This window comes from Macaca nemestrina, chromosome 6, assembly GCF_043159975.1.
Source record: "Macaca nemestrina isolate mMacNem1 chromosome 6, mMacNem.hap1, whole genome shotgun sequence".
Taxonomy (NCBI): Eukaryota; Metazoa; Chordata; class Mammalia; order Primates; family Cercopithecidae; genus Macaca; species Macaca nemestrina.
The window spans coordinates 142,549,753-142,575,731 of NC_092130.1; the positions used below are offsets into that span (position 1 = coordinate 142,549,753).

At 40.2% G+C, this 25,979-nt stretch overlaps 1 protein-coding gene and 1 long non-coding RNA gene across 8 annotated transcripts in view; one reads left to right on the forward strand and one right to left on the reverse strand.

The window, feature by feature from the left end:
* LOC105473100 (LIF receptor subunit alpha) overlaps window positions 1-25,979 on the forward strand; it is a 113,809-nt gene that overhangs the window by 31,701 nt on the left and 56,129 nt on the right. For 2 of the 7 annotated variants that reach the window (XM_011726733.2, XM_071098993.1), the window contains exon 1: window positions 5,596-5,838. The exons of 1 other annotated variant lie outside the window; for it this stretch is intronic. The gene's annotated coding sequence lies outside the window, so the exon portion shown is untranslated. Of the gene's footprint in view, window positions 1-5,595; window positions 5,839-6,321; window positions 6,635-19,727; window positions 25,342-25,979 lie in introns of those variants that run through there. 4 more of the 7 variants (XM_011726730.2, XM_011726734.2, XM_071098992.1 and 1 more) reach the window with 4 other exon arrangements.
* On the reverse strand, window positions 5,044-6,793 carry LOC139363899 (uncharacterized). Its single transcript, XR_011625066.1, has 2 exons — window positions 6,634-6,793; window positions 5,044-5,596 (listed from the first exon to the last, which is right to left on the reverse strand). It is a non-coding gene; the product is annotated as an uncharacterized lncRNA (long non-coding RNA).

The following is a 25,979-nucleotide window of genomic DNA, read 5'->3' on the forward strand; positions in this document are numbered from 1 at the left end:
CCTTGGATTATGCCTATTGGCAAATGTGTAACCACGGAAAATTCTTCGCAGTCAGAAACTGGAAAGAAAAATTCACCTCTGTAGTTTTAGACTTTTGGTTTTGTACATAATATTGAAGGCTGTGGATTAAGTGCATTATTTAGAATAATATATTCAGGATTTAAGGAGTTTGGGTTCAATTTTGAACCACTCCACCACCCCTGGCTGGACCTCAGCTCAATCCTTTAATCTTTTGGCTTCTTTCTCCATCTGCACAAGACGCCTCTGGCAACGCACTGAGTGCAGTAGCATAGGAATACATTCAATAATGGGCTTCATATCACCACTCACAAGGGAGTCAATTGCTTTTTTGTGGGATCCATTAGCTTAACTGAGAATATTAGCCCAGTATTCTGGATGTATGATGGGCTATAAGAAAGAAGGTAGCATCAATTTAAATGTTTCGCTTTGCCTCCCTAAATGACTCTGGACAACACATAAAGAATAAGGGGAAAGAAAGAAAAGCAGGGACAGAGGAGAGTGCTCAAGAAGTCAAAAGGAAGAGGTAAAGGGATGGAGGCTCAAGGGCTAAGAAGTGAGGTACAGGTGAAGACGGAGGCGAAAGAGAAGATGGGAAAGGCAAGAAGGGAAACAAGAAGATTCCTTAGGGATAGGAAGAGCAAGAATGTGAAACGAAGATTCCAATCAGATAGAAGTTCATTGGGACAACCACATAGAGAGGGGGCAGAGAAGAGTGGACGGGCAGGGTTCACTCTGGAAAGAGAGGGTTTGCTAGGGCTGTCTCCCTCCCTCCTGTCACTGGCTCTCTTCACATTTGCGGTGCCCCCAGGATCCCCAACACTGAGCTTTTGGCTCAGAGAGTTGGCTTTAACAGCTGTGCCATTTAGTCTCCCAAGAGTATAAGAGGTCTCCAAGACCCAGGAGGTTAAGCAAATGTTAGGGGGTTATCAGGGGAAAGTGTTCTTACTTCATGTTCTTCAAATTAAACAGTGAAGTGAAGTCATAGAGGACACGAGGTGATGGTAAACAATACAATGGAACCAAAGAGAAAATGACTGCTTTATGGGTATCTCAGTGATACCAATTTACTCCTCATAATTCTCTAAGCTTTACTCTGTAAGGACAATTGGGGGCTAGAACTGCCTAACCATCACCCCACTCCCAAAGTAGGCTCCTGTATTTGCTTTGATAGATTTAGGAGTGGTAGTAGAAATCATAATAATGATAACATTCACAGCAAATATTTATTGCTTACTTTGTGTCAGGCACATATGCATGCATCCTTCCAAAAGGGATTTCAGATGGTCTACAATAAGACAACTTCTAAGAAGGGAGGAAAAAATAGATATATATACCTTGGCTGAGGAAGGCTACAGTAAATTTCATACAGCAGTAAGTGGTTTGATAGGAATTAACTCATTTTGTCATCTCTACATCCCTATGAGGTAGGTACTTTTAATAACCCCTTTTTATAGAGAAGGGAACTGGGAAAACCAAGATTTGATATTACATCATTGGCTTGACTTCAAAGGCTAGGGAAAACAAAAACCAAAACAAAACAACTGCGGTAAGAGTCTCACTACTTACTTTCAACAATAGCAATTTTGAAGTTAATCACCAGAAAAGAAAAAATTAGCTCTGTATGCCACCAAAAGATAACCAAAATTGTTGTTGTGTAGTGTCCCTCTTAACTTAGATATATGAGTATCGCTCAGATAAGTACCCTTAAGACAAATTCTTCCCAGAGACTGGGTCAGGAAAGGCTTTCTCCTGATGAAACTGTAGGACTCCTTCTACTTGACAATGAGAGCTATGCAAACCTTCATTTCCCCTATTTCACTGCTATGAGGAAGCTTGGGCTCAGTTTTATGCTCAAATACTATTGTTTGTCTCAGCCAGAATTTCAACTTGTCTTTTTTAAAAAATATTTGTCTTTCATTGTAAATAAACCACCTTAAGTCCCTTTTGGAAGAAGGCATGGTATAAATAAAACAAAAGACAGGCCGGGCGTGGTGGCTCCTGCATGTAATCCCAACACTTTGGGAGGCCAAGGTGGGTGGATTACAGGTCAGGAGTTCAAGACCAGCCTGGCCAAGATGGTGAAACCCCATCTCTACTAAAATTACAAAAAAAATTAGCCAGGCATGGTGGCGGACACCTGTAATCCCAGCAACTCGGAAGGCTGAGGCAGATAATTGCTTGAACCTGGGAGGCGGAGGTTGCAGTGAACCAAGATTGCATCACTGCACCCCAGCCTGGGTGACAGGGCAAGACTCAGTCTAGAAAAAAAAAAAAAAAAAAGACAAAATGCAATCCTGTTGGGGCCAAGCTAGAGACATAATTTATCAAATTACTGGACATAGCACCCTGAAATCATTGCATCTAAAAGAGAATATTCTAAACAGAATTTTGAGCAGATACTATTTTTTATGGTCTTTGTCATATTTTTCATGTCTCTCAAATAGCATTCCAAACCACTTTGGGTAAAGAACATAAAATCTAGAGAAAAATAACTGATTACTCTCAAATGTCTTTATGTTACAGGGATATAATTAAAGTTTTGAAATCTTGTCCAACACTGTGCTCCAAAATAAACCAATTTAAATCTACATTTATCAGTCAGCCTTAAAATGAAAAACAGTTTCACTCATTATTCACAGGTTAATAAACTATGCTTAATTTGTAGTTTTTTTTTTTTTTTTGCTTCCAAAATTTATTCCAGGAACATAGCCATATCTTCTCCTGCTGACTGATAAACACTATATATATTAGATCACGCATAAAGAGAAGCCTGTTTAAGGGTCAAGATGTAGGTAATTTAATGAAAAAACTCCCATCAACTCAAGGTTGCTGTTTCTGTGAGTAATTGATCCGTTCAAAAAACAACGCATTTCATTTCCAGAACTTTCAATTACAGGTGTGACTATGATTTTTGTTTCATTTGAACATTACTATATAATGATGCATTTCAAATGCAATAGCATTTGCAAAAAAGAAAATAAATTATCAAAACAAAAACAGAAAGAAGAGCCAGTAGCTGGGAAGAAGGTCACAAACGTTTAGCACAAAATAATTAATTAAGAAGTCAGTTCTGCTTATCCAGCAAGTACTTACAGCTCAACATTTTGCTACTTCAGTCCCATTCAATTTCAACTTGTGACAAAACTTACACTTTTACTTCTAGTTTTGTGACTTACTCTATTTCATTGTTTTATTTATTCAACAAACACTTATGGAGATAAGGCTCGTTGTATTATGCAATATAAGCATCAAACAAAATACGTTCTTGTTCTGATACTTATTTTGCAACACTTCATGAAACTGCAAAAAGTAAACATTACATAAATTAGAATTTACAACATAGACTGGTCTATGACAAAGTAAGTAAAAATAGTGTCAATCCATGAGACTTCAAATTGAGATGAAATTCCTTCAGGAGTCCATATAGATTAATTCAGATATTTATACAACAGATAAGAAAAATTTATTCTTGACAGCACAGACAGCAGTCAGGTGCCCCAAGCTGGGTTATGGCCTGGTCAAATATTGCTAACATATGTTTAAAGCTCTTGCTTTGTTACAGAAATATAAACTCTGTTTTTTCTCATGAAACAGTGCATATACTGCAACTCTTCAAATTATACCTCAGCGTGGTATAAGGAATGTGGTGTTCCTTCGAAGCTGCGGCAAATTCCTAAATTTCTTACCTGTAAAATGGGTATACATGGAAGGCAGGTCTTCTGTGAAGCTCACACAGCATAAACTTTCGGGCGTCTTCTCTAGGCCTCCATCCCAGGCCTTGGCAGGAGCCTTGGCGATACATTCACCTGGTCATGTGTTTATGTACGATTTGCAAAAGCAATATCTTGTCACCACAATTAGCTGAAATTGAGGTTTCTTTCCGCTTGGACTTTCCCGCTGTCATTTTCCCTTCTACTGGGTGGTGCTGGGGCAACCCGGACATGCTGTGTGATACAGTCAGGTTTTGTGTTCCTACCCAAACCTCATCTTGAATTGTAATCCCCACGTGTTGGGGAGAGAAGTGATTGGATTATGGGGACAGTTTTCCTATGTTGTTCTCATGATAGTAAGTGAATTCTCACGAGATCTGATGGTTTTGTGTTTGGCAAGCTCCTCCGCTCACAATTCTTTCCTGCTTCCTTGTGAAAAAGGTACTTGCTTCTCCTTCCACCATGATTGTTAAGTTTCCTGAGGTCTCCCTAGCCATGTGGAACTGTGAGTCAATTAAGCTTCTTTCCTTTATAAATTACCCAGTCTCGGGCAGTTCTTTATAGCAGTGTGAGAACGGACTAATACACAGTATTTGCTTTTAAGAGGACCACCCAAATTGCATAAATTGCAGGCCCCACAAAACCTGCATCACCCCCCAAGTATGAGAATAGTACCGCTTTCACAGGTGTGCTATGAAGATTAAGAGGTAATGGACACATGGTGTACCAGGTGGATGTTAACCATTATCACTACTCCAAATCTCCATCTATCTATTACAGCAAGGCCACAGAAACATTTTATGTAATATGCTTAAAACTAAATTCTTCTTATGGAATGGGATTTTTCAACCCCAGGCAACAGGGCCACATCATGTTTTTCTTGGGCCCTAGGCTTTTTTGCCTTCGTTGAGCCCCTTACTCCATTAAATATAGATATATTTATGAAACTACAGTTTCATCAGGAGAAAGCCTTTCCTGACCCAGTCTCTGGGAAGAATTTGTCTTAAGGGTACTTATCTGAGCGATACTCACATATCTAAGTTAAGAGGGACACTACACTACTAAATATATATATATTTAAGATTGTATTAGTACAAAAACAAATATATTAATTTATATTAAAATACTTTCTTAAACCTAAATATTTTTCCTTCTGATTTGAAATTTTTTTTTTGTGGGCCTCTAAAAATATTGTGGACCTTAGGCACTGTGCCTGATGGAAAAGACAGTGACAGGATTGTGCAATATGAATAAGGATAAATTTCCCAAACCATCAAGGACTCAAGAAAAAGGGTAAACATCTTAAATCGGGTTAGTTTCAAGCACCTATAATAGAAAAATGTTATCCAAACAAGGTCTTAGGGGTAACAGGAGGCGTTTTCAGTGTTCAAAATACACACATGGATGGAGTTGGCGATTAGGACACTAATAGCGACCGTATCTAGCTGTGAAATACATATTTTTGTTTTGGGAGTCTACTTTTCAATAAATGTACTTTCAGGTGTTTTGTTGCCCACTTAATTACATGATCAACAGGGAAGAGTTATTTTACAAAACAAGCTTCATTTTGCCAATTTATAAATTGCTTTGGAATTTCATCCAAAGGTCTTTAAAAAGCACGTTGGCCTTAGTGCTGGTGCATCACATAAATCACAGATGAAACAAACAAGCCAGTTTCCTACTCAAGGTGTGTCTGTAGTCCTGACTGCGTGCCAGGGGCTCTATCTGGCACATTTCTTAACTTTGCAAAATTAATTGTGCCGAAGAGAACACCATCAAACGCGTCCGGCATACAGCGTAAACATCTTCAGACCGTGATCCTGCGCCATCAAACGCTCTCCAGCTAATTTCATTTGGTCATTACTCTGGAAGAAAACCGAGGCCAAGTGAAACTGCGGAAATGGGAACAATGTACGGAGGAAAAATCTCACCCCATTAAGGGATCCGTTTCTGCTGCGCACAAATAAGCCCACCCCACCTCCGAGGCAGGACTAGATGGCTCCAGGATATTCTCGGCGCGCCCGCGGGCCCTCTCGGGCAGGGGAGTCCCGCACCCAGCAGGAGGGCGGTAACGCGAGCGGCGGCGCCTCGGCCCTGGGCTGTTTAGGTAATTCGCAAAGTCTCAACAATCATCCCCCTCTCCCAGAAGCTGGTTTTCGTGTGTGCAGTGGTAACAGAGGCGGCGAAAACACCGTCCCGCGCTTTCCTCTCCTCAAGGCACTGTTTGCAGCGGCAGCATTCGGGGAGCCGCGGTCCTCCCCGCAGGGCCGTCGCGCACTGGGCCTTTCGCGAGGATTTGCCTGGGCTCGGCCGCCTCGCTCTCCCCTGCGCTTCCATGACCTTCTGTGAGCAGCCTCACCACCGGAGGCTAGGAGGAAGCACCACCCTCGGCGTCCGGGGCCCGTCGCGCGGTCGCGTTCCTCCGAGTGCCTGGAGCAGCCCCGCGGGCGCGCGGGCGCGCGGTCGGGGATCGGCGGGGGCGCGCGGGTTAGGGCGGGGCCGGGGCCGGGGGCAGGGGCGGGTCAGGGGCGGGGCCGGGCCCGCTGCGCCCCCAGCCGAGCGGCGTGCAGGCGCCGCCCCCGCGCGCCGCAGTCCCGGCTGGAGCGACTCGGCCGTGGCGGTGGCCGTTAGTGTTGCCTCTGGGCGGCTCTGGAGGCGGCGGCGGCGGCGGCGGCGGCCCGCGGGGTTCGCAGAGCGCAGCGGGCCGCCCTTCGCCCGTGGCCGCCTAGAGCAGCCTCTCGCCGGCACTGGGGAAGCGAGACGGCGGCGGCGGGTTGTGCCCGGCCCCCTCCTTGGAGGCTCCTGCCCCCGGGCGGCTGTGGGCTCTGGGCAGCCCCAGGGCGGCGGCCGAGGCGACACAGCCGGCGGCCGGGGATGGCAAGATAGCGGCGCGGGAGCGTACCGTGAGTGCCGGGGGTGGGTGGGCGCGGCGCGGGGCAGGAGAGCCGCTGAGCCCCGAGCGGGGTCCCCAGGGGCGGCCCGGGCGGGGTGGGGCAGCGCTCCGGGCTCTGCGGAGCGTCCTAGGGGAGTGACCCCGGAGAGCGCCGCTCCAGGTCCCGCCGCTCTCCGCGCGCCCTTGGGTCACCCTCGTGTCCCGGGGGGCGCGGACTCTAGCACCCAGAACTTCTGCCCCACGCGCGGCAGTGAGTTGTGAGGCCAGAGGTTACCTGGGGGATGGGAGGGAGCTTGAAATGTTTTTCTTTTGGAGAGCTGACCTGCCAGGTGATTTCGTGTCCCTGTGCTTCAACTCCACTTTAAACCTGTTCCCCGTCCTTTCTGTATCCGTAGTGCATTTGACTTACCTGTATTTTTATGTGCTTACTTCCGAAGATGGTATACTGGTTAAACCCAAAGTTAAAGTGTTGGAGGTCAAAGTTAGGCTTTGTGAAAGATGCCATTTCTGTTATGTTGTGTAAAAGCACAAAGCTGGATTCAGGAGTTCTGAGCAACGAAAAACTGCACATCACGTGTTCTGAATTTACATGATTAATCTGAATTAATGTGATTTTGCCCCCCCCCCCCCATTCTGCCACCAAAAATATATGAGGTCTTTTATTTGCAGTTGGGTATCTTTGTGTTCCTTTTTGAATGTGTTTAGTGCAGTTAAATATTGTTAAAACCTGCACTGTTATTGAATAGCATTTATATGGAAATCGGTTCTTTGCATTTCTTTTTATGTGTCTTTAAAAGATACATTCTTTCAACAGAAAAGTTTCAGTTTGAAGTTTGCCTTCCAATTCGTGTTCAGTTTCAGATTAGTTTTTAATTTTAAAAAGTTATTTGCTTGAAGTAAGATTAATGTGATATAGTATCGTTTAGGCAGGGGTCCAGAAATGGTATAGAAATTAAATTTAAAGCAAACCTTTCCTTTTCACAAGTGAATAAACCAAGGAGTTTTTTCAGCGCAAATGCTACTTGCCCTTCCCCTTACATGATTATTTTGCCACAGATCTGAAATTACATTTCACTATTACCAGAGGGTTTCTTGTCTAAGCCTGGCAGAGAAAAGGAAGCCTAAGTATAATGTGTTTTTAAAAACATGAGACCGTTCTTTTACTTGTCTTTTACGTTGACTTTCTGCCTTATAGTCGGGTGCAACTGTTCATTTGGAAACTTCATTAGGGAGTCAGTTGCAAGCTCAATTTAAATATATGATGTGTTCTCAAGTTGGTCTTAGCAGCTATTTCCTCTCCAAGAATTGAATTGAGACTTCTTTGCTTTGTAATAGGTGAGATCACTAGCAAGCCTCTGATTATTGGAGACTTGAATTCTCTTCTGGGGAATGAGAATCAGGGACTCTGCTGTTGAAGGAGCAAAACTTTTGTGATTTTTGAAAAATTTGCTTCTGAATGGTCATCTTTGACACATATGTTGGTAATAGTATGCATTATTCTTATGTTAATTGTGCAGCAGGTAATCTATTCACAATGGAGAAGATTCAATAGATATAAAGGATACAGAGTAGAAAGTATACCTCTCTCTCATCATGTTCCACAGCTACTGGCTCCTTGTGTATGTCTTTCCAGAGATAGCCTATGCTCATTTCGTATGTGTAAACATTTTGTAAGTGTTCTTTTTGTTTGTATTCCCAAAGATGAGGACCCATTGTATACTCTGCACCAGCTCCCCCTGTCCCTCTTCCCTCCCCAGAGTACTAAATCATGGCAATCTCCATTGATATCTGAGAGAGCCTGCCTCATTCTCTAACAGCTGCTGAGTACTCCATTAGGGATGGACCATAATTTATTTAGCCTCTTTATTGTGATATACGTAGGTTGTTTCTAATAATTTGCTATGAAATTGTAAAGCATTAGTTTTTGAGGTTTTTAAGTGGATTTGGTTATTCCCAAAGGCCTAAAGGGAGTAGTCATTTGTTTCTTTATATCACCTTTCAGGAAATAAATGTGCCTTCTCCCCAGCGTGCATTGTTTGCTTCTATATAACTTCACAGTAATCCATAAGAGCCTTTGGCATCTTTGCTATGAAGTAGGAGCCATGATGGTTAGTAACTAAAGTCATTATTCCTTGGGTAACAACTTGGCTCTTTGTTTCAACAAAAGAAAAGAAGGAACAGATACACATTTTAAAGAATAATCTGTAGGAAAAATTCTTAAGTGTTTAAATATTTTTGAACATAGGCAGCTTGTACCTTTGATTAAATTGAAGATGAGGGTAGTTTATGTTTCATAAAATTTGGTTGGCATTAGGCACTCAAATCACTGCCTTCTGTAGATTATCACCAGTATCTTATATTTTAATGTTAGTATAATATGGTTACAAATTTTATAGTTTATGATAAGATTAATAACAACTTTTAAGGGGATGGATGCTTTTAAAAAATATTTAGCTCTTGCTTTTCTTTAAAATGAAAAAATTGGGGTCTCTTGTCAGCATGCTTTTGAAAAAGAATAAATTATAAAAGTAATGCTAATACTAGGAATTGAGCCTGATACATTATAAAGCTTGAACATTAGCCAATGTTGAACTTTAGTATTTTCATTATGCTTATTTTTGAGGGCTATTTTTTAGGACTAGTGTAAGCTATGATAATCTTTTAAAACATTTAAACTATATATATATATAGTTTAAATGGTGCACACACCCCTTAGAATTTAAGGCATTCCCTTGCCTTTTATTTGGTACCTGTTGTGATACAAAACTGCTAACCTTGTGTATATTTGTTCTTAAATAGGTATTTATTGGGCATCTGTTAATATTCCAGACAACTTTCCAGGGACTAAATTATGGCACTGCACAGGACAGACAGACACTGCTATAATCTCAGTGAAGGAGATGGATAAAAAGCAAAGATGCAATAAGTGATAGTGACTAGATAGTGCTAAGTGCTGCAAAAGAAATAAAGCAGGGTTGCATGGTAGAATGGGACAGGATGTGGGCTGCTGTTTTACTTCAAGTGGCCTGAGAAGCCTCTCTGGGGTGGAGGAGTCTGAGCTGAGAGTTGAATGAAGGGGAAGAAGCCTATGATTTTGGAGATCTGAGAGAAGAGTGGCTCAGGCAGAGGGAAGGGCAAGTGCAAAGGCCTTGGAGCAGGACTGAGCCTTGCATACCTGAGGGACAGAGGACCGCCTCTGTGGCTGGTGTTGGTGAAAGGAGAGAGCTGCAGGCGGGAGAGGAGTGGGCTGGGGTTGATGCCTATATGTGTTGCATAAGTCAAGAAATGTTTACAGAAATGGGAAAGATGTGAGTGGTGGAGTTCCTCTATAGGCTGGAAGCTCCAGGGGGCTAGCAACACATCTGCTTGTTACCGATTGCATTTGCAGCACCAGGAACCACCTTCATCACATAGTGGGCTATGAATAGTTATTGAGTAAATGAATACTTAGAGAAGTTACAAAATAATCTTACCTGCTTTTGGTCAAAATACTTAGATTTGGGAGTCTTTTAGTTTTCCAGCTTGGCTCTGGCCTTTGACACAGGCAATTGGTTATACTGTTACCATTTTTCTTTCAAATTATCACTTTAGTCGGAGTATTGCTTTAAGTCGATTACACTTGACTGCTCTTCCATGAAATTCAAGTGTAAAACCTTAAAAACAAACCCTTTTCAGTAAAATTATAGTGATTTATGAGAGATTTTCAGAAAGATGAGTATTTTTATCTTTTATTTCCGTGTAATAGCCATTTGTATAAGTGTAAGATTTCAAAGATGCCTTTTGTGTGTGTGTGTGTGTGTGTGTATTGAATGTTTTAATTCTTTGGGCCAGATGACAGACTAATGAGTAGATAAAATATAGGTAGGTACTTTTATTCTCACAGGAGGAATGTGTGCCTGCCCTATAGGGAATATCAATAATTTGTGGCATTTCCTTTTCCCAACTTCTAATCTGTCATTCTAAATAATAATTGAAAACTTGGGAAATGAGTTTTATGCCAAGCAGTTGTTATAGATGTCTAATAAGAATCTACATCTTTCTCTTGACTGTGTCTTTTGGACTCCTGTTCCATATTAGAAGTGTTGTGGTCTTCCAGAATGATGGTTTTCAACTTTTTTGTTTCCTGTCTTAAGCGATTAATACCTTAGCATAATAAGCTGTTCCTACTTATGACAATTTTATTTCCAACTGTTTCTCTTAAGTTCTGTGCAAATTATCTGTAAAGGAGGGTTCTTTAGATCCTTACTCTTCAGTAAACAGGCCTATGTCCTTTTGTCCTGATATAGCAAAAGTTCTTCAGTAAAAGAGTAGAAACACCTACCATTTGGGGTAAATTTAGAGGCTTAGATGCCTGAGTTAAAGTGTTTTTACCAATTCCTTTACCTTTCCTTTTGTGAAATAATGGAAATCGCAAATTTGTCTTACGTTGTCTAAAATGACAACACATGCATTCTTATAGGATGTTGCTGCTGTTACTGCTCAGGTGAGCAAAGCTTGTGTTTGGGAGATACTGTTCTACGCTTTCATGTTGGAAGTTGAGGAAAAACTTCTGGTAGGTGTATTTTTTTCTATACTTTTGCACAGAGGTGAAAATCTTGGCTTCCAATCATTCTTCTGGTTTATAAGGAAGATACAGAGAAAGAATTGGAATCATTGTATATGCTTAGAGTGGGGAATATGTATCTATATTACTAAGCAGCAATATCCTTAGAGGCCACAAGGCGGTGATATCACTACCTAAAGTGTATGTGTGGTGCTCTTCCAGAGACTGCCTTGGAATACTGAGGCCTCTTGCAATACCTTTTCTAACTTCTCCCCAAAGTAGGCTTCTCCAAAGACACCCTGAATCTGAAGACTGTTGAATTGTGGTAGCAGGAACATCTGGTGGAAAATAACAAGAGGTGACAGAAATGCTAACAGGGCAGTGAGATGTAGACTTCAGGCAGAATTGTCGTACCTATTGAGTTGGAGGTAAGGTGAGTGGGAGAGAGGTGCAAATCACCAGCAGGACTTTAGGCTGCAGCCCCTGAGGACACCCAAGTGCCACGGTAAGCACTAAGGCGCCTGCTGCGTGGGGACAGGATGCCAGCTGTTTCCATGCAACAGGCTTGGAGACCCACAGTCATGCCATGCTTCTTGCCTTAGTGTTTATAGTGCAGTACAAAGGTGAAAGAGGCAAGACCATTGCAGAAACATCTCCATAGAAACAGTTAAAGTTAGGAGCATACATTTTCTTCTAACTGGAACTTCATCCTACACTTATTCCTTGAAGTTGCCTGGATCACCACAATTTTACTGTAAATGTAAAATTGTCCTTTTGGGAGAATCTGATTTTGTGGAAAAACTATATAGAGCTTAAAATGTAAAGCTCTCATGAATAGTAGAAAATTAAGCACTCAAACAAAAATCAAGTGAAGTAGATAACTTGATGGAAAGTTGGAAGGCCCTTCAGATCCATCTGGTCAGCTTCTTAAGATAAAGAAACTTAGACCCAGAGGTGTTGTTATAATTTGCCAAATAATCCAGGAGTCCTGATTGGCAGTATAACCATGATTTTCGGACTCTTAACTGCAGGGTTCTGAACTCCTCTTTAGAACCAGCAGCTCCTCAAGGGCAGGAACTTTTGTGAGATTTACTACCGTGTCCCTAGCATTAGAACAGTGTCTAGTCTATAGTAGACATTCACATGTTTGTTGAATAAGTGATTATCTAAAGGAATTTTAAGAACTTCAGATTGCCATGTTAGCTATAAGACAGTACTTACACAATCTGAAAGAATATACCATTTTATGAGTTTCTTGTTAGAAAAATAGAACATGTTGCTATTAAAACCCAAACTCTTAAGCCAGACAGGCAAACAAAGGTGCGGTATTTTACATCTTAGCTTGGTACCTTTCAAAATCTCTTATCACTGGATTTTCTAAAGCCATTCTGTTAAGTTCAGCCTACTGGTATCTGGTATCATTAAGTTTTATATTTTGTATTTGAAAACAGATGCTTTAAAATCTAGCATTTATTGTTTGAATTTTTCCCTGTTTTTTTTTTTTTTTTTCAGATGTGCTTTATCAATAGCTCAGCTATTTTAAAAATTTATGGCTGGGCACGGTGGCTCAAGCCTGTAATCCCAGCACTTTGGGAGGCCAAGACGGGCGGATCACGAGGTCGGGAGATCAAGACCATCCTGGCTAACACGGTGAAACCCCGTCTCTACTTAAAAAAAAAAAAAAAAAAAAAAAAAAACTAACCGGGCGAGGTGGCGGGCGCCTGTAGTCCCAGCTACTTGGGAGGCTGAGGCAGGAGAATGGTGTCAACCCGGGAGGCGGAGCTCGCAGTGAGCTGAGATCCCACCACTGCACTCCAGCCTGGGTGACAGAGCGAGACTCTGTCTCAAAAAAAAAAAAAAAAAAAATATGGCCCTATGAGGATATGATTGTTTAAAAACAAATCCTGTCAACTGGAGGGTTTTGGAAATTGTCACTTTCAAATGCTGTTGGTGAGTGTTTCAATTGTTATAATTTTACAGGAGGGCAATTTTGTATTACTCATCAGAAGCCTCAAAAATGTGCCCCATCCCTTAGTCAGGCATGTTCACTGCTAGGAATCTAAACGAAGGAGAAACAATAAAGCATATATACAGAGTGGTTATAGTGCATGTGTGCACCATACTCCTGTCAATACCTTTCTCCTCGCAGTGATTCTTAAGAAGCTTACTTACTAGGGTGTACCAAAATCTGGAGGGAGGTCCTCTGAAGTTTGGAAGAAACTCACTTCCAGATTCTAGTGACCTCCACAAAAATATACATGAAAAAAAAAACCCTCCTCTAATTTGCAAAAATGATTTTTGTAATTTTTTTTTTTTTAGACGGAGTCTCGCTCTGTCGTACAGGCAGTAGTGCAGTGGTGCCATCTCGGCTCACTGCAAGCTCCGCCTCCTGGGTTCAGGGTTCGCGCCATTCTCCTGTCTCAGCCTCCCAAGTAGCTGGAACTGCAGGTACCTGCCACCACGCCTGGCTAATTTTTTGTATTTTTAGTAGAGATGGGGTTTCACTGTGTTATGGTCTCGATCTTCTGACCTCATGATTCGCCTGCCTCGGCCTCCCAAAGTGCTAGGATTACAGGCGTGAGCCACCGTGCCCAGCCTGTAAGTTTGTTTATAATAGTTATTAACTAGAAACACCTTAAATGCTCAATAATAGGGGGACTGATTAAATGAACTGTGGTACATACATGTGATAGAATACCCTTTCTTTAATAGTGATGTAGAGGAATATTTATAGATGTGGAAAGATACTCAATATTTGTAAACTGAAAAAGCAGATTGTAAAACAGTATGGGTAGGTTGATCCTTGTTTTTGCTTATGGAGTGTGTGTGTGTGCATGCATGTATATGTGTGTGTGTACAATGTTCTACATATTATGTGGGAAAATGCCAGGAAGACTATAGGCCGAATGTTAGGTGATACTGTGTTTCGTGTGTTGAAATTACAGTTGACTGTTACTCTTTTTACTTTCCTGAATTTCCCACACATAAAGCATGCCATGTGGTAGAGAGTCTTGGATCAGATCCCGTTTCCCATTTACTACTACTGGTTATGTGAACTTGGGCAAGTTTTGTATTTCCTTATCTGTCAAATGGGGATAATAATATCCAGCTCATGGTGCCCACATGTAATATTTAATAAATGTTACCTTGATCTCACTGATCTGATATGGTGATTAAAGCCAGTATTCTATTCTTAATAATACAGAATTTCCAAGCAGAATAATTGTGTTATGTAAGTTTTATCAAACTGTCATGGAAAGCATTTCAGGGCATCCTGACAAACTATTTTGTTGCTTCTGGTCATTGAGAAATATTTTGTCGAGTTTTATTTGCTTTAAAACTGAAATGCCTTCCATTGCCAATACGTTTTATTTTGAATTGAAGGCATTTTTCTTCTTCTGTTGTTGTCTTGAATAGTCCTGTATTCATTTTTGAAGGTCAGGGTCTGATCTTTCTTTCCTTTTATAGAGGAGTTAGAGTGGGATGTGAGTCATTAAAGTCACTGTTGAGTGCCTTTTCCTTGACAGGCACTAGGTAGGCATCAGATTTGCAGCGGCGTCCTGGACAGACATGTCTCTGCCCTGTGAATGACATATGGAAGTGGCCAGTGTGGTTCAAAGCCAGGAGGCCCACTCAATAAATAGATGGTTACTACAGTTAAGTATCAAGTAGTCCTCATTTCCTCCCTTCTGATTTTAAAAGGAATTTTGTTGTGATATTACATTTTACTGAACACAAACGTTGCCTCCTGCATATTCAATGAACTATTGTATATGAGGAACATACTGTTATTTCACTTTGTTGACATTCATGAAGGATTTAGTGATGACTTATGTTATACAAGTGTAAGAATATCCTAGGTTAATAGGCTTAAAATTGCTACTGTATATCTTCTGTGAAGGATAATCTTTCATTATCTTAAGTATGACCTCATGCCTTTTTGAGATTATCTTTTGTAAAATTATTGAGAATGAGCTCCTCCTAAAAAATCTAGGATGCATGGAATTTATGGCTATCCCACTTGAGAAATTCCAGCGCATGATCTTACTGAGAGAGAGTGGCAGTAAAGCATTTACAGTCGTGTACCATATAATGATGTTTAGGTCAATAACAGACCATATATATGATGGTCGTCTCATTAGATTATGATACTGTATTTTTACTGTACCTTTTTTATGTTTGGATACCCAAATACTTCCGTTCTGTTACAGCTGCCTTCAGTATTGAGTACAGTAACATGCTGCACAGATTTATAGCCTTAGGAGCAATAGGCTATTATACCATATAGCGTAGGTGTCTAGTAGACTATACCATGTAGGTTTGTGTAAGTACACTCTATGATGTTTGCACAACAACAAAATTGCCTAACACAAATCTCAGAACTGTATCCTTGTCGTTAAGCACACATGACTATATTTAAAAATAATGTTTCCATTTGACAGTGTGTAAAACTACATTAGTTTGTAATTAGTTTTATGTAGGGACAATTTTTTTAAGTTGGCAACTGTTGTAAATATTTTGATAACAAGTAGACCGTCAGTAGTCATGAAATATATGTCTTGGAACCTTTATGACAAATACTGAGCTTGCATTTGATTTTCCTCATACAGCCAAATAAAAGAAAGAAAATTTCTTGAGTCGTGTTTTCATGTTCCTGTGTACAATTCATAGTAGGATAAGTTACATCACTGATTGTAACCAACAGCAAAGTCACCATTTTACTTCTTTTTTTGCTTGAATAAATTAGCCATATTTTGAGAGGGTGTAGGTTAGGGGAAGAACAAATTTAGGAGAGTTATGAATCAAGAATCATTTTTGGACATAGTTTAAGGTACCTATGAGACTTGCAGGTGACAAGTTGAACATATATCTGAAGGTGACAAGACTTGCAGGTGACAAGTTGTACATATAGATACGTATTACTTCTATCTATCTCACATTGTTCTACCCCATACCATTGCCTCATGTGGACTTTACTCCCCTTGCCCCCACTGGAACTGGCAGTTAGCTTTCTTTTGGGGGGGGGGGTGTCGGGGATTTACTTTTCACAAAGAAACACTGTATGAGCTGCACTGAGTATGTAATGGTGACTGGAGAGCAACCAAACTGTGTTGACATATAGACATTGGGCCACTGGCTAGACTTAGGACTTAGCCAACTCATCCTTTCCTGAAGTCCAGCTTCAATAAAATTACAGATGACTGTTTTGAAACTTTTTCAACTCACAAATAGTCAAAGCTGTGAGTGCTGTACTCAGTTCTTTCCGCAAGCTGCATTGCTGGAATCAGAAACTCAAATGCTTACAGGGACAGGGGACGTTACATAAATGGCAGAAGTAGGCCTGACCTGCCATTTGTCTTTATGCTTTTGATACAGAGACAATCAGAAATATGTCACTTTCTTTTTAACACTACTGCAAGATAGACAACAGTGATAATCTAGATGGTAAATGGCAACTGAAACTTGTCTCAGTTTTGAGGACCTATAAGGAAAGGTGAGAACTATGAAAAACTCTAGAACACATGTTCTTAGGAAGGAGTGACTGCTCTTACCTGGAGTTGATTGTTGTACTGTGAGATGTGGAATGAGTATTTCCAGAGCTTCTTAATTTTGATTTTTTTAAACACTCTATTTTGCAATATTGACAGATAATTCAAGGGTTTTAAAATTTTGCTTGTTTTATGTATATGGTTCAAAGTACCCACATGTGGGTACTTCTATGAAATAGGTAGTAGCTGGCACTTATGGTGAGATGGGATTGCCTAGAGTAAGATTTATATTGAGCAAGAATTTATGATGACTTGGGCAGTAATGAAACCAACAATCATAATTTTTGTTTCATGTTAATAATTTGATATTAGATTATCTACTTATTTTTCAAACAAAAATGAATCCTCCAATTTTAATGCCACTGGAGGACAGGATTTTCAACATTATGCATCTGATAAAGTGAGGAGACAAAAAGGTAGTCCTTTTTGGTATTTTTATGGCCATCTTACAATATTGGCCCAGCTTATTAAACATTTTTTTGTGGTTTTCCCATGTGTTGCTACTAAATCACATCTCCTCCCATCTGTATTTGTTCATTTTCTAGGTGTTATTGTTATCAACATTATCATTTCATTTTGGACCCTGACGTCCATGCTAAATTTATTTTATTGGATTTATTTATTAGAATCCTACTATTACACCCTGTATATTTGCTGTTTTGCCCATTTCTCCACATTGTCCAGGGTGGTATCTGGTATCACGAGAAAGATGGTTTTGGAAATCATTGCCATATAATATTATATGTAGTAATGTAAGCATATGCATTACGCTCTGAGAACACGAGATATGTTGTTCCACAGATAAGTTAGATATGATTCGTATATCTTCATCCAACTCATTAACGAAAATACCAAGAGAAGCAGAACTCTTTGATATCTGTCTATATCACTTTTGTTCAGGTTGACATCATCCTATGAATTAGCACTCCGAGTAAGGCTGATCATGTGGTCAAAGCAGCCTCTTCACTCTGTTTACACAGCTTGAATTTCTCTACCTTGCTAATACTCATCTTTCACGTATTAGAAAAGATTTTGTTCAAACAGAGATACATTTTGTTGTTTCTGATCCTTGCTTTTCCCAATACAACAGCGTATCAAGTCAAGGTTAAGGATGGGCTGACATGCATGGGTCTGAGGTCTTCTAGGATTCCTTTCTTAATACTGTTGATCTTCTTATCCGGGATCAGTTATCAAGCTCACAGGCCTCTGGTCTGTAGGATTTTATTTCTTAACAAGAATGACCCTTTCTGAAATCGCTTTGCCAAATACCAGTTATTTTAGGTGCTGTTATGTTTTTCATACTCCATTCCACTCTTACATAGAAGATGCTTCACCTGCTTAGAAGATGTTGTAGACCATGGTCTGAAGCCAGAGCTAAAGGGTTTATTTTAGTTGTTGTTTTGAGAAGCATAATCTAAGATGATGCTTAGGATTTCGATATCTGGGGTTAAATAATGTCATAAAGAAAAAAACTTTGAATTATTTTGGAGTGGAGAGCTTCAGATTCTGACCCTAAAGAATGTTAAGAAAACATTCAGGCACATTTTGGTCAACTTCTGTGCATTGAAATCTAGGTCTTAAAACAGTTTATATTTTAAGATTATTTCAGCAGCAAGACAATAAATTTTTAATGCCAATACATTTTGTGACAGGTTAACTGGCTCCCTAAGAACTGTATTTGGCTTGCAAATGTATTTTGTTTGGCCCACATAGTGTTTTTTTTTTTTTTTTTTAAATTGGAATTAATTGCCAGCATTTAAAAATAAGGGGATTTCATAATAATACTAATTAAAAAAAAAAAAACCTCAAAAAGCAACAACCTGGATTTCCTGCTCTTTTGGAAAAACTGGAAGATCTGTGGCTGTACTGGCCATGCATCCCATGTGGTATAATACAGACCCAAGGAGCTGGCAAGGGGCTGCCCGCCAGCATGTGTCATGTGAACGGCTCCAGTTATTTCATCTGGCTGGCTCTTGGAGTATGTTTGAGTTTGCACCTGCTGAGTTGAGAGCTTAACCAATTAAAAGTGTACTTAGAGTTGGAGGGAGAACAGTAAGATGGCAGTTATTTTCCATTTGTTCTCTGAACATAGGCTGTCTGATCTTTGTTACAATGTGATTAGTGGAAGTGCTTGGTAGAGCAGGTGGTGTTTCCCCAGCAACAGTATTCACTGGACAGGGTCGAGGTAGAGCCGAATTTCTAGTCACATTGTACATCTACCAGTTTGTTCCTGCAGGTAACAAATAAGGTTTTCTGAAAACAAAACAACCGTAAGTTTCTTATGATACTTAAAGTAGGGAAAGCAGGTGCTGGGTCTTAGTTGTGTAATTTGAGAGCTAAGACCTGAGATGTTAGGTCATTTATCTGCGAGCCCCTACCTGTCACCTATTCAGTGGTAGAATAGGGACTGGAGTCCAGGTCTCTGACTCTAGCTTAGTTGCTCATTTTACAGTTTAGTGTAATGGCCTGGAGCTGAGATTTGCAATCAGAGTTGGCTGCAGGTCCTACTCTGCTCCCTACTAGCTATGTGACCTTTCTGTGCCTCAGTTTTCTTACTATAAAAAGAGGGAAATAATACTAATAATACTGACCTTATAGGATTGATACAAAAATTAAATCCAATTTTGCGTTGAAAGAACTTAGAAAAGTGGCTACTCCTTAATAAACAGTACATAAATAATGCCTAATATCTGAAATACATGTATAAATTATATTTTACATGGTAGAGTTAGCTAAAACCAGCATGTTACCTGGATGGAATTACTGTGTAATTAGTCTTTTTCCCCCTCCTAGAATTTAGAAAGGCCTTTAGGGATAGTTTTACTCTATGTATTGCCCCCCCAAAAAAACCCCAAAAGCAAAAACAAAAAAACTTCAGTTTGAGCCAGTATTCTTTTTATTAATGAATTTTTGTATAGCAAACAGGTTCATTCAAAAGCATGAAGTTTATCAGCTTACTCTTCAGAATGTAGACAAACAACTGAGTGGCATGAAAATACTTTAAGTCTATTTGAATGGATTTGCTTCAGTCACCAAATAAATCTTGTGTGGTGGATGTAAAGCACTCCTAGATGTACGAATTTTACAAATATAAGGCTCTGATCTTAGCTTACAGTGCAAAAGAAGAAAGGGGGAGAATGATCTCCGTAATACCTGGTATGATAAGATCAATGCCTAAAGGGGAAATTGATGTCCAGTGGGAGCATAAACAGAGCACTGTGTCTGGTTGGACGTAGTGGTCAGCTTGAGAGCCAAGAGGTAAGAGATGCCCCTAGGAGAGGAGTAGAAGAGGTGGAAGAAGATTGCAGAATAGACGTGTGAATTTGAGTGTGGACAGATATCTGCGCTGTTGTTCAATATAGATATATTGAAAGCTTTGCAACTCACAATGGAAGATGGATTGTATGAGGCCCTTGCCAGATGGTTGTAAATTACGTATGCCAGAGGTTGAGGAGGGCCTGAGCCTCCAGAGCAGTAGAAATGGACTTGAGGGAGAGGATGGAGAAAGAGTCAAGGCATGTTTTAGGTAAAAGTGGCAAGTCTGGTGGGAAGTGTGAGGAATAAGGAAGAGTCAGGATTACTCAGAAGACGCTGGTGCCATGGGCTAAGACTGGGGCACAAAAGAGCAGGTTTGGAGGGGAAAGTGAGTTTAATTCAGTACATCTGGAGTTTTTGAGGAATCTGAAATATCCAAGTGGATGTGAAGCATCAGAATATTTTGTCATGCCTGAAGGAACCTTACTTGAGTGGATTTGTGTAAGTAAGCAAGAAATTATCTGGTGAATGGTTAGTCTGTAACTGGGAAGAGGCCAATCCTGGGAACACGGATTTGGAAATAATTAGCATAGGAGTGATGTTATAGCCACAAGCACAGGTAATATTGTTCAGTCAGGAAGTGAAGGATAGAAGGAGCAGTGGGCTAGATAAGGAGTCCCACCAAGGATGCTAAGTAGGAATAGAATTTTAATGGCATCTCAAGTCAGTGAGGGAAGGAATGGATTACCTAATAAATGGTGTTGGGATAAGTGGTAAACATTTATAGGAAAACTGAAAAGATGGGTCCTTAAATGTACACTGAAATTAATTTTATATGGCTTGAAGCTTAAAATGTGAAACACCTTAAATGACTTGAAGGCAGTATCAGGACAATTTGCATAGTCCTGGCATGAGAAAAACCTTTATGGTTAGAAACAGCAAAGGACAAAATAGAGAAATCTGATCTAGTCAGAGTCAAACAAAAGACTCACTGGAAAGTAAAAGCGATTGGGAAATCTATTTGCTATGTGTATAACATAGTTAATATGCATATTAATATTTTTTTCTTAGCAATCATTAAGGAAATGATTAATGCCCAATTAGAAAAAGAGGCAAAAGATAAAATAACTTATAAATAAAGCATTGCAAATTACCATAAACATATGAAAGGATATTTTAATTACACAAGAAAATAAATGCCATTTATAGCCCAACAAAATAATTTTTTTTTTAAAGACAATCCTTGGTATTAGTGAAAAGTACTGGGAAATGGAGATGTTCCTGTTTCTTTCTAGAGATAAGTTTTCGTCATGTTTTCCTGTATGTTAAAGATTTCTTGGAGGAATGTTCTTCAGGTTGTTTAATAATAGAGTGCTTCATTGTTAAAATGGAAGAAACAAGTTCATTTGTTTGATAGATGTTTATATTTATTGAAGACTGTTACATAGCAGTCACTCTTATAGTGTAGTTGAGGTGGGATATGAGTAGTCAGATATTACTCTAAAGTATGATGATAGAGTGAGTCCTGAAAGATGGAAGAATGAGAAGCATAGGAGACATTGCAGGGGGCCCTCCATGGAGGCAGTGGTTTTGGGGGAGGCCTTGAGACCAAAAGGAATGTGGAGTGTTTGGGGAGCTGCTGTGGTGTGGAGAGGAAGGGGTTCATGGCCGTCTCTAAGGGCTGTTCCCGCAATGTGGAACTGGAACTGGAACTGTGTATTGAAGCAGTGGGGAGCCTTTGGAGGATTTTAAGCATGGAAATGATATATTCAAACTTGTTTTGATGTGCTGAGGTTCATAATGGACCAGCTCTTGAATTAACAGGGAAGTCTACACTGCAATGGAGATTACTAAAATTGACATGGAGGGTCCTGAAAAACAAAAACTTTGGAAGACAGTCTATTTTTAAAAGTTCCTGGGAAATGCCAAGGAATTAAGAAAAAAAATTGACAAGATTATTCTATTTGAATAATAGACCAAAAAGTTATTTTGGGGAATGAATATCCTGCATTATGTACAGTGATAGATTTGTCTTTATAATGTAGCAAATGTTAAATTTCATTATTATTCTCCTACATACAGACTGCATATTGAAGCATGATACAGTGGAATCTCTAAGCAGCCGAACTATCCTCTAACTCAGGTTCCCAGACTGTCACAGTTCACAGTGCCCGTCGCGTTTTGTTAATGCTTTTCATGATGCTTGTAGTCAAAAGAATTACCTAACAGTTCTCTTTATGAAATAGCTGGGTCCAGACAATTTAATGACTATTTATGATCAAACACTTTAGTAGCAGTTTGAAGAAATAATGTGTATCTACTTAAAAGGAGAAATATAATTGTCCCTCTATCTCTGTGGGGGCACGTTCCAAGACCTTCACAGATGTGAAAATCTTTGGATGTCCAAGTCCCTAATATAAAATGGTGTGGTATTTGTATATAACCTGTGCTTATCCTCTCATATGCTTTAAATCATCTTTCATACAATGTTAATGCTATGTGAGCAGTTATACGGTACTGTTTTTATACTGTTTTTTATTATTGTACTGTTTTATTGGTTTTGTTTTCTGAATATTTTCAATTCAGGGTTGGTTGAATCTGTGGTTGCAGAACCCTGGGATATGGAGGGCCTATGGTAGTATTTTTCTTTCATTCTTAAAAAGCCTTAATTACTGATGAGATGTGTGAACCTATTGAGTACTGCATAGCTTCTCAGATCTTGGAAACCAGCACCCTCATTTCCGTTTCTACATTGATTTGTTTGGGTAGTACTTGTGTTTTATCCCACCAATTACTAGTCCCTCCCTCCCTTCACCAAAGATAGAGATATGACGTCACATAAAAAAAAGTAGCATGACCAAATACTGAAACTGTGGACTACCTTGCACTAACGGTTTTCAGAATGTTGGACAGATGTCGCTTTGTTTCCTTCAAAAACTTAGATATTCTGTGATAGCTTTTCAGTTTCCTTTGGTATCTTGGGATACGTCAGTGCAGTTTGGGAGCCAGAGCTTTAACTTAGGTTCCTCGTGTCAGCAGTACCTGGGTTAGCATGCAGCCTAACGATGAAAGTATACTGTGGGCATATAATCATTTGTGCCTTGGTTTTAATTCAGCCAGCTGGCCTAGAGTTTTTGGTGTCTGCTTTGTGCCAGGTACTGCTTGGACACTGAGGGTTACGTGAACTCAGGGATGTGTTTGCTCTCAGGGATCTGACAGTCTGTGGGGAGAATTACAAGATTGGGAAGTGAAGCGGTAGAGCAGAAGTCAGCAAACTCTTTCTGTAAAGGGCCAGGCAGTAAATATTTTAGGCTTTGTGGACCATTCAGTCTCTATCCCAGCCTCTCAGCTCTAACATTGTCATGGGAAAGTAGACATAGATTGTACTTAAACTAATGGGCATGGCTGTGTTCTAGGAAGATTTACAAAATCAAGAGGCGGGTAAGATTCGGCCTGTGGAACATGAATTGTGCAACCCCGTGACATAAATATAATTAAAGTGTTGTAGAAGCAGCAGAAGATGGCATCTAACATTCTGGGGACTCTCAGAGGTGATGACAAACATACCCCCTGCTAGGAGCATCACCGCTGACTTGAGGAGGGTGCAGATGAAATTAGAAGGGAAAATGGGTGCTGGCCTGAGGAGTGCTGAAGGGTCCAGCAGCTGTGGTACGGCAGCCATTTTAGTGTGGTCCGGACACACGCAGCAGGGGCAGTGTGCAAGGCCTCTTTGTAGGTTCCGACTCCAGTTGTATGGATTGTATATTTTCTCTCTTGTTCTTTTTTGTTTTGTACCTCATTTTGGTCAACCGTGTCCTGCAGTAGCTTCCAGAGAATGGGTACATGGAAGGCGATGTATCTTTCGACATCTTGCATGTCTTCGTAAAATGTATGTTATCAACTCAACAGCTTGAGTATAGAATTTAAGTGTGAAAATAATTTTCACTTGTATTTTGGAAGGTGTTCTTTTTAGCTTTCATTGCTAAGAAGTCTGGTGTGTTCCTCCTCTTCTCAAGAATATTTATGGGTCACACACCCAGTCTCATGTACACCTGTAACCTGCTCTGGAGGTGGTGCTGTCACCATCCCTGTGTTACAGTGGGGGTTTGTCCACACTCACACAGCAAGTCACAGAGGCCTTGAGTGATTTATTATGATGTTGTTCTTATTCCTGAGCCCTTGTGTATGGCCTCCACTCCCTGGAAACTTGTAACATCTTTGATACAGTTATTTTGATATTCTCAGTGATGCGTCTTGCTATCAGTCTTTTCAAATTCCTTGTGCTGGGTTATGTGGGCTCTTTGAGGACTAGATTTTTGCTAGGACTAGATCTATATACTGATAAATTTTGCATACATCTTTGTTACTGCAGCTATCTCCTAGTTAATCTCCTTGAAACATCACTTTGTTGCAGCTTCCCTCTTTCTGAAAAGCTGTTCATGCCTTCCTGTGCAGTCTAGTCTTCCCAGATAGAACTTCTTAGTCTGGTCAAGTTTATGTTTTTCATAAGTATTTCTTTCATTTAACTTGAAGAGCCCCTACACTTCACTTCAGTAACACAATGGAGTCTACCTAACTGCAGAATTTATGATCCTGAAAAGCCTTCTTCACTGGGAGCTAATGCTTGAGGAATTTAAGATCTTGTGGGAGGGAAATGGGATAAGGAAAATCCTTGCTGGTCAAAGTTTTTAAACAATGTTGATGTTTCCTCCTAGGAAACAGTAAAGAAAGGGACACTAGGAAGAATACAAATGAGCAGTGCGGGTACTGTTTGCTGCCTGTGTGATTGTCCTTGTTTGGCTCAACTCCCAATATCTCCACTCCTGTGGATCGGTGACCCACTCGTAGGTTTATTTACCTTTACAGTAGTTCAGGGTCTTTTCTTTTCTTCTTCACGTGTTCCAGCTTAGCATTTAATTTCTTTTGAGAATTAATGACAAGGGAGTTATCTCATTGTATCTCAAAAAGATAGATTATTGAGATAAAAGATGCTTTAGGCAGTCTTAATTCCTTATATCCTGACTGTGCAGGTGTTGCCTGAGGCCTCCTTCTGCACCCAAGGCTGGAGGCTTCAGTGCCATCAGGCTTAGGTTCGTGCCAGCAGGACATGCTGACTCATTCTCTGTCACATTTCCCCCTCTGTCTCTACCTACCTGTCCCCACCACCGCCACCATATTTATGTATATATAGAGAGCGGTTGGGGGACGGGAACAGAGACAAAATAGGCAACAAAATGTGTTGGGACTACAGTTTCTGGTATTTAGCTTTACTTTTCTCAACTCTTTTCCTAATTTTCTTCAGCAGAAAGGCCCTAAACCTCATGTACATTGGAACCAGAATTCCCAAGGTTGAGAAAAATACAAGTCAAGGTACATGTATGAACACTCATCTTCACAAACAAGGCCTTTAAAAGCTCAGGGTCATGTGTTGACAGGACCGAACTTTGCCATGTGGGGCCCCAGGCTCAGGTTCTGCCTGTGCTTCATGATGGTCTAAGATTGAGGTTAGCATATGTGTAAAGAAATAGAACCAGATATTTTTCTTTCCATTCAACAATCTTATAAATTTATTCTGCGTGATTGCTTTTCTTTAGCAGAAGAGTTTATTGACTTCTTAAATCCTTTAAAATAATTAGTATAGGAGACAAACTGGTCATCCTTGGGCAGGAAGGATACTGCCCATGAGCATGTTTTGTTTGGCCTTTAGAATGTGTACAACATATGCATTATTTTCTTACATTTACAAATTTTGGTGTTTCATTTAAAATGCCAGATTTCTACCTTGTCTGGAAAAATCAGCATCTTTGGCAAAATGAGGCTGGTGGCTGCCACTTTTATGCTTGCCAGAGGGGCCACAGTTTGCACCTGCTGTGAAAACGTTTGTTCCTTGCTTTGCCCCTGCATATTTGCATTGGCACCCTGTTGTCGCATCCTAATTTTGAAAGTTAGATCCTGAAATTCTATAAAAATTCGTGCTTCTCTAAGGAATAAGGCATTGACAGGGTAGA